The 13395-nt window shown below is 48.5% G+C and overlaps 1 protein-coding gene across 1 annotated transcript in view; it reads right to left on the minus strand.

Annotated features, from left to right (window-relative positions):
• Positions 1-13395, minus strand: part of CPXM2 (carboxypeptidase X, M14 family member 2) — a 232864-nt gene that overhangs the window by 218651 nt on the left and 818 nt on the right. The gene's annotated exons all lie outside the window — the stretch shown is intronic.

Genomic DNA, 13395 nt, shown 5'->3' on the forward strand with positions numbered 1-13395 from the left:
GCCCTGTAAGGCAATCCCAGACCCCTCTCCTGGGCTTTTGCTCAAACCTCCATCCCACAGCCCTGCTTCAAAGTTACTCTTTGAGACTTTCTGTTTGCTCCCCACAGCACCATCTGAACTGGAGGCAGAGGTGCTGTCCTCAGGAGAAAAACATACTGGGGTGTGCTGCTTCCAGCAGCCCCATGACTCCAGCTTAGTTTATCTTGGGCGTGAAACATTCCAAAGGAACGCAGTTCTCCCTGTGCCAGGGACCAGGACTGCAGGAGAGGCCACGTGAGTGCTGGTACCTTTGTGGGTTCCTGTAGCACACTCCGGCCAGATTCCTGGACCCTGCTTCGAAGCAGCCCTGTCTTCCCCTTCCATCAGGACCTCCAAGTGCATACAACCAAAAGATAGTAAGCCCAGAAGCAGGTTGATGAGCTAGGCAGACCTCCAGTAAGCGAATCAGGATCTGAAATTGCATAACACTCCTGAGAGCTGCCATGTGCTTTTAATTTCCCTGTTACGGTTAAAGCAGGAAAAGATATCCAGTGAGTCGATCCAATGAATTGCTGAAAGAATGCTCCAAAGCCAGGTCATGATGGCGTTTCCTGACATTCATTTTAATTGAATAGTTTAATGTTAGATGATTACAACCCTGTCACATTTACAGAAAATGAGTAGCCCGGGAGGTCTCCAGAGCTTGGCAAGGAGAAATAAATCTTTCATTCCCACAGCAGCTGATCTGAGGGCAGGCCGGGGAAACTTACCCACACTGGGTTTGCCATAATATCCTGGTTTAGGCCCCAGGCTTCTAAGTGTACACCCATATTCATGGGGACAACTTGACCACGTGTAACCACAACAGAGAGTAAGAACTAATCAGGCTGCTTATTCAAGGGGGGTCCAGAAAACTCAGGGAAGGGACTGACCACTACCATCATCTGGCAAAGAGACTGCCGGTGGGAAGAGGTGGGGACCAAGTGAGCCTCAGCTGTCTGGCAATTAGCAAAAGAGGAAGGGAGGTGAGAACATCAGATCTATGAGGCCGAACCCCAGTAAAAAAATCCCTGGACACTGAGGCTCAGGTAAGCTTCTCTGATTGACAGTATTTCATGAGTATTATTGAACATTACTACTAGGAAAAGTTAGTCTGTCCATGAGTTTGTGGAGGAGGACATTGGCAAGCTTCATGTTTGGAACTCTTCTGGACTCTGCCCCATGTGCCCCATCCCTTGGCTGATTCTAATCTCCATCCTTTCACTGTAATAAACTATAACTGTGAGTGTAACAGCCCATAACTTGCTCTGTGAATCCTTCTAGGGAACTGTCCAACCTGAGGATGATCTTGCAGATGATGGGCTTTTCTTATTGTGAGAGACATTTGGCTTCTTTCCTGCCCCTCCTCCTGGGAAAAAAAGTAGCACCAAACTCATACAGGGCAATATTTGAAAACAATGGATAAGTTGAACTTCATCAAAAAGGGATGGTTGTGGTTATCAAATCTTCCCACTACACTCATTTTAAATGAATAGATGCAGTAATTATTACATTTTTAGATTAGTATATTCATATCAGACTCTCAGTCCACCAATAAAATGGGAGAGTAAACCACTATATGTAAAAAGGTGTTTATCATAATATTGTTCAGAATAGCACTGCCTTTCTCAAACTATGTGCCATGCGAGGAATGTCAGGCAGTGAGTGATGATGAAATTCACAAGAGTTTGACATACATGAGAAATATGGATGCTTTACTATGAAGTAAAAAGCAAAGTAAAAGAAGAAAGTCAGGTCTTAAGTCAGTATACAGAGTATAAGTCTGAGTGGTTTTTTTTAAACAGGGTGACAGTGTTGATTACGTTAGGGAATATGTGAGTCTAGGAAGGTACAGGTGAAACTGTACAAGAGGAAGGTGTCAGCTACATCTTCAAGCAAAGACTGGTGGCCACTTTGAAGCCAGTCTTCTTTGTGAAGTGCAGACTTGGTGGTTGGTTATGCAATGCAGGGTCAGTAGGCATCCTTGCCAGGCACCATCTTCTGTGTGTATAGGGTGGTATTGGGCTGCTCTGGTGCCTGTCTCTAGAATCCTCTCAGCCTCACCTCTCATGCCAGCCTTTACTGCAGCAACTAGCTCTGTGCAGGCTTTGAGCTAACCGAAGAGCACCTCACTCCAGACTTGCAAATTAACACCCCATAGGACACTCTTGACCAATGGGACCTGGAGCCAGCAGATGATATTTCCCACTTTGTTCCTTGGGTGGACAGTTCTAAGACACATTCCATAGATTTCCCAGAAAGTCTGCAAAGTCAGGCAGTCAACTGCCTTTTGCAGTGGCCAACTCAATAGTGCATCTCTGAATGACTCTCCATCCTTCTGTATGGACAGGCTTTCCCTGTCCCACTCTGCTCCTTGCAATCTCATTCTCAAACTCACTCAACAGCATCTACTTAAAGTCATTTCTCCCCTTGGAATGCAGGGCTCTGTGTACAAGGTGAATCAATTTACATAAGGAACGCAAGAGCCTGCTGTGGAAGGAGGGTTCAGACTCCAATGCCTGCACCCTGAGCTCCAAGTGCAGGAAGAGTGGGAGTTTCTCGGCGTGGCAGATAGCAAAATACAGCAAGGGCTCCAACAGGGAATGCAAAGGAGAGAAAGGGGAAGCAGGGCTTGTAGGCCAGTCTCAGTGCAAGGGCACAGGGCTCACATGGGGGAGAGCTGGTTCTGTAAAGCATTGTAAGCCATAACAACTGGGTCTCCTGGAGCACAACTTCAAAAGGTAATGTGCCTGCTGTCCACTAGAGTTGGGCCCTGTAGCAGAGACAGGAAGATCTCAGGACCAATCCACCCTGGTACAGTGATTGTGCATTAGGGACAATAACTGACCAAGGAGGTGTCAAGTAAAGCTACCTTGAATGCGATTTTGGAAACCAAGCATGGGGCTCCACCATGGCCTGGGTAGGGAATGGACAGTGAGGCCATCGCAAGGAAGGGCAAGTAGGACTGGTCTTCAACCACAATGCCATGTTGCAGCAAGAGCCAGCATCATTCCTGCACTGACCACCAAACTTCCCAGCCCTGTCTTCCTAGCATTGATCTAGGACTAGTGGCATTTTGATTAAATAAGACCCAGCTGTTCTGATCCTTTGACGGCAGTGGGGATGCTCAAGATGGATGAGCTATTAGAGGAATCAAGAAGAAAACCAAAAAAATGATGTCACCATATTTGAACTTTAAGAATCAAAAACAGGCTGGGTGCAGTGGCTCACGCCTATAATCTCAGCACTTGGGGGGCCAAGGTGGGTGGGTCACTTGAGGTCAGGAGTTTGAGACCAGCCTTGCCAACATGGTGAAACCCCATCTCTATTAAAAATACAAAAATTAGCCAGGGGTGGTGGCATATGCCTGTAATCCCAGCTACTTGGGAGGCTGAGGCAGGAGATTCGCTTGAACCCGGGAGGCAGAGGTTGCAGTGAGCTGAGATCATGCCACTGCACTCCAGCCTGGGCAACAGAGCGAGACCATGTCTCTGAAAACAACAACAAAAACAAAACAAAACCAAAAAAAAAAAGGAAGTACACCTAAACCCAGGCTTCCCCACCCTGGGCAGGCCACAGGAGGCCATCATACCCTTCATAAGATGTAAGGAGCACCGGAGGAAGGGAGCTCATCTTCTTTTCTGAATCTCCCTCTTAAGAGAGAGGAAATATGTCTTCCCAAATACCTCTCCTTACCCAACTCCCCTCATCTCTTGTTGGTCAGATTGGGTTGTGTCTGCTCAGAAATGAGTCCCAGGCAGGGGTCATGGGATGGCATGACCAAACCTGATTACCTGGGAATTAGGGCTGCTCCTGGAGCCGGGGTAAGTCTTCACTTTTGTCATGTTGGGGTCAAGGAAGAGGTAAGAGCTGAACAGGTTTAAGGTGCTGTTAGGAAAGGGGGAAGGGGAAATGCTGGCAGATGCCCAAGAGGGTCTGCTGTACCCAATGACACCGAGCCCTGCATGCACTTCACGGGGCTGCCATAGCCCAGCACCACAAACTGGTGACTTACAATAACAGAAAGGTCTTCTCTCACAGTTCTGGAAACCAGAAGTCTGAAATGGTGGTGTCAGCAGAACCACATGCCTCTGGAGACCATAGGTGGGGATCTGTCCCTGCCCCTCCCAGGCTCCGCTGGCTCCTGGTATCCCTTGCCTTTCCTTGGCTTGTGGGTGCATCTCGCCAATCCCTGCCTCTGTTGTCACCAGCCCTCTCCCTGTGTGCCTGTGTCTCAGTGTCCAAATTTCCCTCTTTATAGGAACACCCATCATACTGGATTTAGTGGTAAATTAATGCAGTTTGACCTCATCTTGATTCCACCAGAAAAGACCCTACATCTAAATAAAATCACATTCAGAGGCTCAAGTGGACATGAATTTGGTGGGGACCCTCTTCAACCCACTGTAAACCCCAAGGGAAGGAAGGCACTCTGCGAACCAGGTGCCAGGAACAAGCCTGATGGGGAAGCTCTGTGTTCACCCATGGGAGGCCCTTCATCCACATCCGCCCCACCCACGTAGAGGGTGTGCAGGGCCCTTTCTCCCCACCCGTTTCCTCCAGCCGTCTTTCTGCTTTTGCCATCCGTCGCCTGCCACTGAGACCTGTGCCTCCCACTAGCTGTGTTGGATGAAGTTCGTTTCAAGTTCCCCTTGATCCTGATGCCCAGCCTTCTCATTCTGTCAGGCCACAGTGAGGTGAACTCCTCATCATCTAAAATTACATGAAGCACCCAAGGCTGTCTTTGGGTACGACCTAGCCAGGAAGTTCCTAGTTGTTCTTCTCGGCCACGTTCTTCTGCCTCCTCCCAGCTCCAGCATTGATTAGCAAGTGACTTAACTTCCTGTCTTGGTCTCCTCTGCAGAGGGAAGGTGTGTGCATTGTAAGAGACGATCAGGGCAAAGGCCTGTCAGAGCCTGGTGCATGGAGCCCACTCAATCCTGTTAACCATGAGCTGTTAATGCTATTGTAGAGAGGAGTAAAAAAGCAGCCACAACTCACAAAAAGGGTGACAAGGCCTGGCTTAAACCCTCCTCTCTCAGGGAGAGCTGCACTTTCAATGAATAAAACCTTAAGCTGGTAGCATTTTCAATTGCGGCGGGGATCAAGCAGAGGTGCCCGCTTAGTGGCTGGGAAAAGACAATTGGTGAACCCACCCTGGGTGGGGCCACAGAGACCACACAACACCCAACCATTCCAGCTTAGCATCTGTCTCGTGAAACCATACCTTCGATGATGTGAAACTGCTAAAACAAACTTTGCCCTTGCCAGAATGGCCCAGAAACTGGGGACAGACCTCACAGGGAGAGGGCTCAACAGTTCTAACACCTCACCTTATGTTCTACCTGCTCCTCCCATAGTGGTTGGTAAGTGCCCCAGTGTGGTGCCTGACACTTAAAAGCTGGTGTAGTGGGTAGGAGCCCAGACCTGAAAGATGGGAAGAAAAATAGCCAAGACAAGGATGCAGTCAGGGAGGGACTCTGAGCAAAGATCCAGCCAGAAATACAAGCATCATCACCATCATCATCACCATCACCATCATAACCAGCATCTTTACCATCATCATCACCACCACCACCAGCAGCATCTTCATCACCATCATCACCAGCGTCTTGACCATCATCACCACCACCACCATCACCACCATCCTTACCATCATCACCACCACCAACACCAGCATCTTCACCATCATCACCACATTTACCATCATCATCACCATCATCTTTACCATCATCACCATCATCACCACCACCACCATCACCACCATCCTTACCATCATCACCACCACCAACACCAGCATCTTCACCATCATCACCACATTTACCATCATCATCACCATCATCTTTACCATCATCACCATCATCACTACCACCACCATCACCACCATCCTTACCATCATCACCACCACCAACACCAGCATCTTCACCATCATCACCATCACCATCATCACCACTATCTTTACCATCACCACCACCATCACCATTATCACCAGCATCTTTACCATCATCACCATTATCACCACCACCACCATCTTTACCATCATCACCAGCATCTTTACCATTACCACCACCACCATTATCACCATTAGTCTCACCATCACCATCATCACCAGCATCTTTTCCATCATCACCATTATCACCATCATCATAATTACCATCATGATTATCATCATCATCATCTATTGTTATTAAACTTTTACTGGGGTTTAAGCACTGTGCTTTACAGCTATTATTTCATTTAATCCCCAAAGTAGCCCTGTAAGATCAGCACTATCATCCCCATTTTACAGATTAGGAAACTAAGGCTCAGAGACTGTAAACCTTCCAAAGCCACCAGGGAATAAGAGTGGTCCAGAACTCCAGACCATCCTGTAAACCATTATGCCTTATTGTCTCCCCAAAATCAATCAGTAATAATAGAGGCAGATAAGTCAGGAGCTGAATGATTCCAGAAGATTCCAGAAGTGTCTACGGCTGTTATCGGCTATATGTCAGTTTCCTATGGCATGGGTGGATTGGCTGGTGCAAAGCTCCTGTCTCTAGACAACAGCCACACAGAAGAGATATTACTCACATTTTGCATGCCTTCCAAGTAAAGCGAGGCTACCTTAAGGCCCATCTCAGCACCATGATGCATCCAAACCAAAGGAAAATGCAACTCCCAGAAGCCTTGCAAAGGAATGAAGGTCTTGACCGAATGTCTTGTCTCAAGGGGCAATGACATCATACAACTCTCAAGATTCCTTCACAACATTCTCTCTTTCCTCAAGTCTCACACCCTGCGGCACTTTCCTCTCCACTCTCCCTTTGTCTCTCACTTTCTCTCTCCCCATACTCCCACCTCCAGTCCTCGGGCCCCACTGCCCCTTCCAGGCTCTGGCCTGCACCCTCCTGCCTTCCTCATCTTCCTCTTCCTCTGTGGGTAGCAATCAGTTCCCTCCTCTTGACTTTTTTCTCCATCATTCAGGATGTTTCCTCTCTCTCACCAAAGGGGGAACCCAGCATTCAAGTCCTGCAACAAAGGCTCCTCCCTGGAAGGCCAGGGTAAGGGGTTCTTACATCCCCCATCTCAATCAAATGAGGAAACTGAGGCTCAGAGAGGCCAATGACAGCTAGAAGGTGGCAAAGTTGGGACTTTTACAAATTCTAAACACACAGCAATTCCCCTTCCCAGGGATCAGCCTTCCTGACCAAGTAAAGGGGAGTCCAGGTGACCCTAATTTTCCTCTGATGTAACTCAGGCTTGGTTAGGGGAGGTGCTAACGTGGAGAAAGGAGCTGGACTTGGGTTCCAGCCCTGACTCCACCCCTCCCCAGTTGTGGGGTCTCAGGAAAGTTACAATTCCCCTTGAAGCTTCGAGTTCCCTTCAGGATCAGGAGAGCTGAAGAAGACAGCATTGACCCGGCAGCTCAGGGGGCTTCCCTCAGCGATGCTGAAAAATCTGCCTGACACTCTGCAACCTCCAGGACCCCTCACCCCAAATGTCCATCAGCCAACAGGCATCCCCAGCTTTCAGTCTGTTAGAAAAACAAGACAACAAAACAACATATACACACACACACACACACACACACACACACACACTAGAATTCTGGAGTTATGGAGAGAAGCTGTTTCCACTGGAATTTTATCTCTTTGTTCACTTCCAGGAACCAAAGACCCTTTCTTAAGCAAGAATGCCTTTTTTCAACAAAGTCTCTTGACAGTTCCTTGAAGCTCAAATTCACAATGAGCTTTCTCTTCTGAGCATCCTGACTGCTTGTCTGAGAAGGGAAACAAGATTTTTGAAAGAAAAAAGCCCCAGGCAACTTTTATTTTTCTTTCAGGGCCCTGTTTTGAACATGGAGGTTTTGATCTTTCTAAAATCAAAGCCTTTAGAGAAGATGAGGGAAGGTTCAACCCCAACCCAAGGCAGGAGTGAAATGCCAATGTCCCCTGCACCCACAGTGACCAACTGTGGAAGTGCAAGAAACCGCAGTGTCTATTTCTGGTGCTAGAGCCTTGTGGGAAGCGTGGAAGCAGCTCTGTCTTCCTTCTGAATAGAATTAAGATTCCTTTGTTCCTAACTCAGAGGCATAAATACAGGTACACCACCAAGAAAATGAGTTTCTAGAAAAAGCCAGTTCTTACAAGAGATTTCTCTCCCTCTTTCTGACCCTCTCTTTATGTATCTCCCACTCTCCCTCCCTTTCTCTCAGTGGTCAATGTTTCTAACACTTTTGTGTGCACACAATCACTAGGAGGTCTTTTTAAAACATATGTTCTGATTCAGCAGGCCTGAGGAGGGGCCTGAGATCCTGACAATTCTGACAAGCTCCTGGATGATACCGAAGCTGCAATCTGGGATCACACTGAGTAGCAAGCACTCAGACAATGAAAGACAGTTCCTTATATCACGAAGCCAGTGGTCTGGAGGTAGATAGGTGCAGTGTGGTCTGCAGCTCAACCATGTCAAGGGGTTTGGCCAGTGCCTGCAAATCTCCTGATCATGAGATGGCTTCAAAGAGCATGTCTGTTCCCTAAGAGAGGAGGAGAGTAGCTCTTTCCCCTTGTCTCTTTCTTTTTACTAGGAAGGGAACAATTTTCCCAATAGTCTCCCAGGAGATGTCTTCATAGCTCATTGGCCTGCACTCTGTCATGTGACCTCCTGGAGCTGCAAGGGAGCCTGGGAGACTGTGCACCTGGCCAAGGGGAACAGGGTCACTGTGACAGATGCCGTTAGCAAGCAAGAAAGGTGAATGCCCGCTGGCTGCCCGGCTGGCCAGCGTCTACCGCAGCCATCTCACAGATACTCAGGGCCACCCGTATACGCTCTGGTCTATGGTGAGCCAGTAGAAAGAGAGAGGGGTCATGCCAGGCTTTCAATGTAGAGTCGGTGGTGGCAGTGGGAGGCAACACTTATCTGGAAATGCAGGTGGGACCCAGCCCAGGTGACTTTCACTGGGGGACATAGGTGACCCAGGGACACAGGTGGATCACAGCCCAGGTACTTCCATAGCCCACCCAGAGCTCCCGCCCTGCCAAGCCCTCTGATCAGACAAACTAGAGCCGATACAAATGACACAGCCAGACTCACCCCTCTCCCTCCTCTGGAGGAGCAGACACATTATGTTCCTGGTATCCTGGATACCATGTCAGGGACATAAAGCCGCGAGAAGTGTATCTGCAGAGCCAACTGTGAGCAGTGCCAATTAAACTTGTCCCTCAGACCCACAGAGCCGTAGTATTGGGAACCAAGGTATCATCTTTTCCAGAAGCAGTACTGCCCCTTGGTAGCAGGGTTACCATGGCAATGTTTTCTACCTGGGCCTGCTTTGGGTAAGGCTGGAAACAGGACTCACATATTTAAAGTAAACTAGAAAAGCGGCACCAAGCGGGGCCCAGCAGGTGGAAGGAAGGCAGGTTCAGGAAGTCCCCTCTTGCCATCCTGGTGGGTTTTGGCTTCTCGGTCATGCTGGTGGCTCTAAGCGAGGGGATGTGGAAAGAGGCCAGCTCTGGAGTTAGATGGGGCTGGATTCCCATCCTGTCTCTGTTACTGACCTGCTGCGTGGCCTTGGGCAAGTTGTTGAACTGCCTCAGCCTCAGTTTCTTCATCTTTAAAATAGGAGGAGAGAAAGGCACATGCCCTAATATACAGGGTCATTGGGATGATTGTAATGTCATGAGACTCTGCGTGTAAAGGGCTCAGCGGGGTGTCTGGTGCAGAAGTCAGTAGAGCACCAGCCCTGGGGGTGGCATGGGGAGGCCGGGCCTAAGGAGAGGCTGTCTGGATGTGACTTTATCAGGCCAGACAGGTAGACGCATGCTAAGTGGGAGCACAGAGGCCCAAGGCATCAGTCTGCCATGAGAATTCCTGTCCCAGAGCCTGGGCGCACCCCAGATGTGCCTGATCAGGGCTCTCTGACAGCCAGGCCCAAGTGCAGGAACCCCAAGGCTGGCTCTCCAGGAGAAGGCCTGGGAGACCACATTGCTGAAGAGCTAGCACGCACTTCCTGTCCACACAGGCAGAGCTGGGTAGGGGCATCTGCAGGACTTGAAGTCATGGAATTAGAGCAAGGAGACTTAGAAGAAGAGAATACTTAATGGCCCCACCCCACCATCGACATCCCTCAGTCCCAGAACCACAGTCATCGACACATCCTGGCTGTAAAGCTCCCTGAGCTCGAAGCAGCAGGACCACAACCCCTCCCCTGCTGCCTGCACCCAGCTCACCCTGGGAGGCCTCAGTCCTGCCATCAGGGCAGGGGGGAGGCAAGGTCTGCAGCCTGATGCTTCTTCTTCCCTGAAAGCTGCTGCCTGCATTCACCTCCATGCCTCTTCTTTACCTACCCATCGGTGATGAGCCCTTGCTGTGATGTACACAGGACATCTGTGTCATTGTGATGATGTACATGGGACATCTCTGTCCTTGTCATTTGCACAGGACATCTGTGTCATTGTGATGATGGGCACAGGACTCTGTGTCCTTGTGATGATGTGCACGGGACATCTGTGCCCTTGTCCCAGATCTACCCCAGAACCCACCTGGCAAGGGAGCGCCCAAGCCTGGGAATCACTCATCACTACCCAACAACTTTGCCCATCTCTGATCTACACTCTGTGTGTGGGCCTTGGCTCCGGCTCTCAGTGAGCAGGCTTATTTCCCTCATTTCCAAGTTCTTGGGGGACGCCTCAACACCCACCTAACAAGCATCCATAGATGGCAACAGCCTTTCTCTTTCGACTTCCAGCATTTTAAACCAACGCTGAGTTGTTGGAGTGGGTGGAAAACAGCACTTGCCTTTCTGGGACCATGGATTAGCTCAAGATTCCCACACCGGTGGGGCCCTCAAAGCCACAGGACAAGCCTGGTGCTTCTTCCTGGAGCATCTGTGTCTCCATGGTGAGGGTACTCATTGCCTAGTGCTGCCGTCCAAAAGTGCCACAAACAGGTGGCTTAAAACAATGGAAATGGGCCGGACACGGTGGCTCACGCCTGTAATCCCAGCACTTTGGGAGGCCGAGGTGGGCGGATCACGAGGTCAGGAGATCGAGACCATCCTGGCTAACACAGTGAAAGCCCGTCTCTACTGAAAATACAAAAAATTAGCAGGGCGTGCCGGTGGGTGCCTGTAGTCCCAGCTACTCGGGAGGCTGAGGCAGGAGAATGGCATGAACCTGGGAGGCGGAGCTTGCAGTGAGCCGAGATCGCGCCACTGCACTCCAGCCTGGGTGACAGAGCGAGACTTCATCTCAAAACAAAAAAATAAATAAATTAAAAAAAAAATAAAACAGAAATGTATTGTCTCATAGTTCTGGGGCCTAGGAGTCTAAGATCAAGGTGTGGCTAGGGCCGTGTTCCCTTTGAAGGACCTAGGGAAGCATCCTTCTTTGCTTCTTCCTAGCCTCTGCTGGTTGCCAGCTTCCCTGGTGTTTCTCGGCTTACAGCTGCAGCAGGTCAATCTCTGCCTCTGTTGTCACGTGGTCTCCGCCTCCTGTGTCTGTCTCTGCGTCTTCTCTTATTATAAGGACACCATCATATTGGATTAAAAGCCCCCCACCACCACTCCTGTATGACTTTGTCTAAATTTAACTAATTACATCTGTTGTAACCTTATTTCATAAAAGGTCACATTCAGAGGTCCTAGAGGTTAGGATCGCAACATACATTTTTGGAGGACACAATCTGACCCATAACAGTGAATAATGTTAAAACATTGTTTTTATGTTTAACCAGTGTGGATATTCACGAGGTAGAATGTAAGACCCTCCCACCTGCAGCGGACGGCTGCCCTGTGGACCCCAGAGGACTTTCCCCCTCCTCCGCCTTTGGGGGTGCTTTGAAGAAGAGCTCAAAAGCTGGAGTATGAGGCCAGAAGAACTGGTTCTCTCATTCACCTTGAGCAGGCCACCTACCTTCTCTGAACTGCATCTGAGATGCGGATGAAGCAGTGGAAACAGGCAAACCCAGAATCTGTAGTCACAATGGCTTGCACATGCAAGTGTGCTTAGATCCCTATGGGCATGCCAGGAGAAATTGTGAAAGAGCTTAAAATAGGTTAAAAAGATTGCTGGGTGTCCTATCTATGCACCCCTCCAGGGTTATCTGAATCTCTAGGGGCCTGCACCTTTCATTGTCTTTGAGGAATTGGACAATTGTGTAAGTTGCAGAAAACTTAGAGTAATGCAAATGGCTCTAGTCCACAGAAGTGCAGATGGATTTTGTCTGGTAGAATGCAACTGCTATTGCTCTGTGGGTTTCGACCAGCTTTGGATCTATAGTCATGCACGGCATAAAAACATTTCAGTCAAGGATGTGTCAGAGGCATCTGAACCACAGTGACTCCATCTTGAACAGGGACTGGGTAAACTGAGGGTAAAATGACCTGCTGGGCTGCATTCCCAGGAGGTTAGGCATTCTTAACCTACGATGTCACAGGATGAGATAGGAGGTCAGCACAAGATACAGGTCACAAAGACCCCGCTAATGAAAACAGGATGTGGTAAAGAAGCCAACGAAAATCAAGATAGCAACAGAAATGACCTCTGGTCATCCTCACTGCTCATTATATGCTAATTATAATGCATTCACATGCTAAAAGACACTCCCACCAGTACCACGACAGTTTACAAATGCCATTGCCACATCTGGAAGTTACCCTAGATTACCTAAAAGTGGGAGGAACCCTCAGTTCCAGAAAATCCCCACCGCTTTCCAAGAAAACTTGTGAATAATCCACCCCTTTTTAAACACATGATCAAGAAATAATTGTAAAAATAGCCAGCCAGCAGCCCTCAGGGGGGCTCTCACTATGGAGTAGCCATCTTTTTGTTTCCTTACTTCACTATAAAGTTGCTTTCACTTTACTCTACGGACTAGTCCCAAATTTTCTTGTGTGAGATCCAAGAACCCTCTCTTGGGGTCTGGATGGGAACCCCTTTCCGGTAACAGACCACATATATGATGATGGTCCCATAAGATTATAATACCATATTTTTACCTTACCCTTTCTATATTTAGATATGTTTAGTTACACAAATACTTACTATTGTGTCACAATTGCCTGCACTGTTCAGTACAGTCACATGTTGTACAGCTGTGTAACCTAGGAGCAATCGACTACCATGTGGCCATACCAGTAGACTATACCATCCAGGTTTTAGTAAGCGAACTCTGATGTTCACATTATGACAAAATTGCCTAACAATGCATTTCTCAAAACGTATCCCATAGTTAAGCAATGCATGGCTGTATTTCTAAATTCATTTCAGCATTCCTGATTGCCTATATATGTGTGTTCTTTGAATGTTCCTTTGAACTGGTCGTAGCATACTATTGCTTTCCTCACTAAATGATAAGTTAAGTAAACTTGACGTGTTCATTGTATATTTTATGACA

Source organism: Pan troglodytes, chromosome 8, assembly GCF_028858775.2.
Source record: "Pan troglodytes isolate AG18354 chromosome 8, NHGRI_mPanTro3-v2.0_pri, whole genome shotgun sequence".
NCBI classification, from domain to species: domain Eukaryota; kingdom Metazoa; phylum Chordata; class Mammalia; order Primates; family Hominidae; genus Pan; species Pan troglodytes.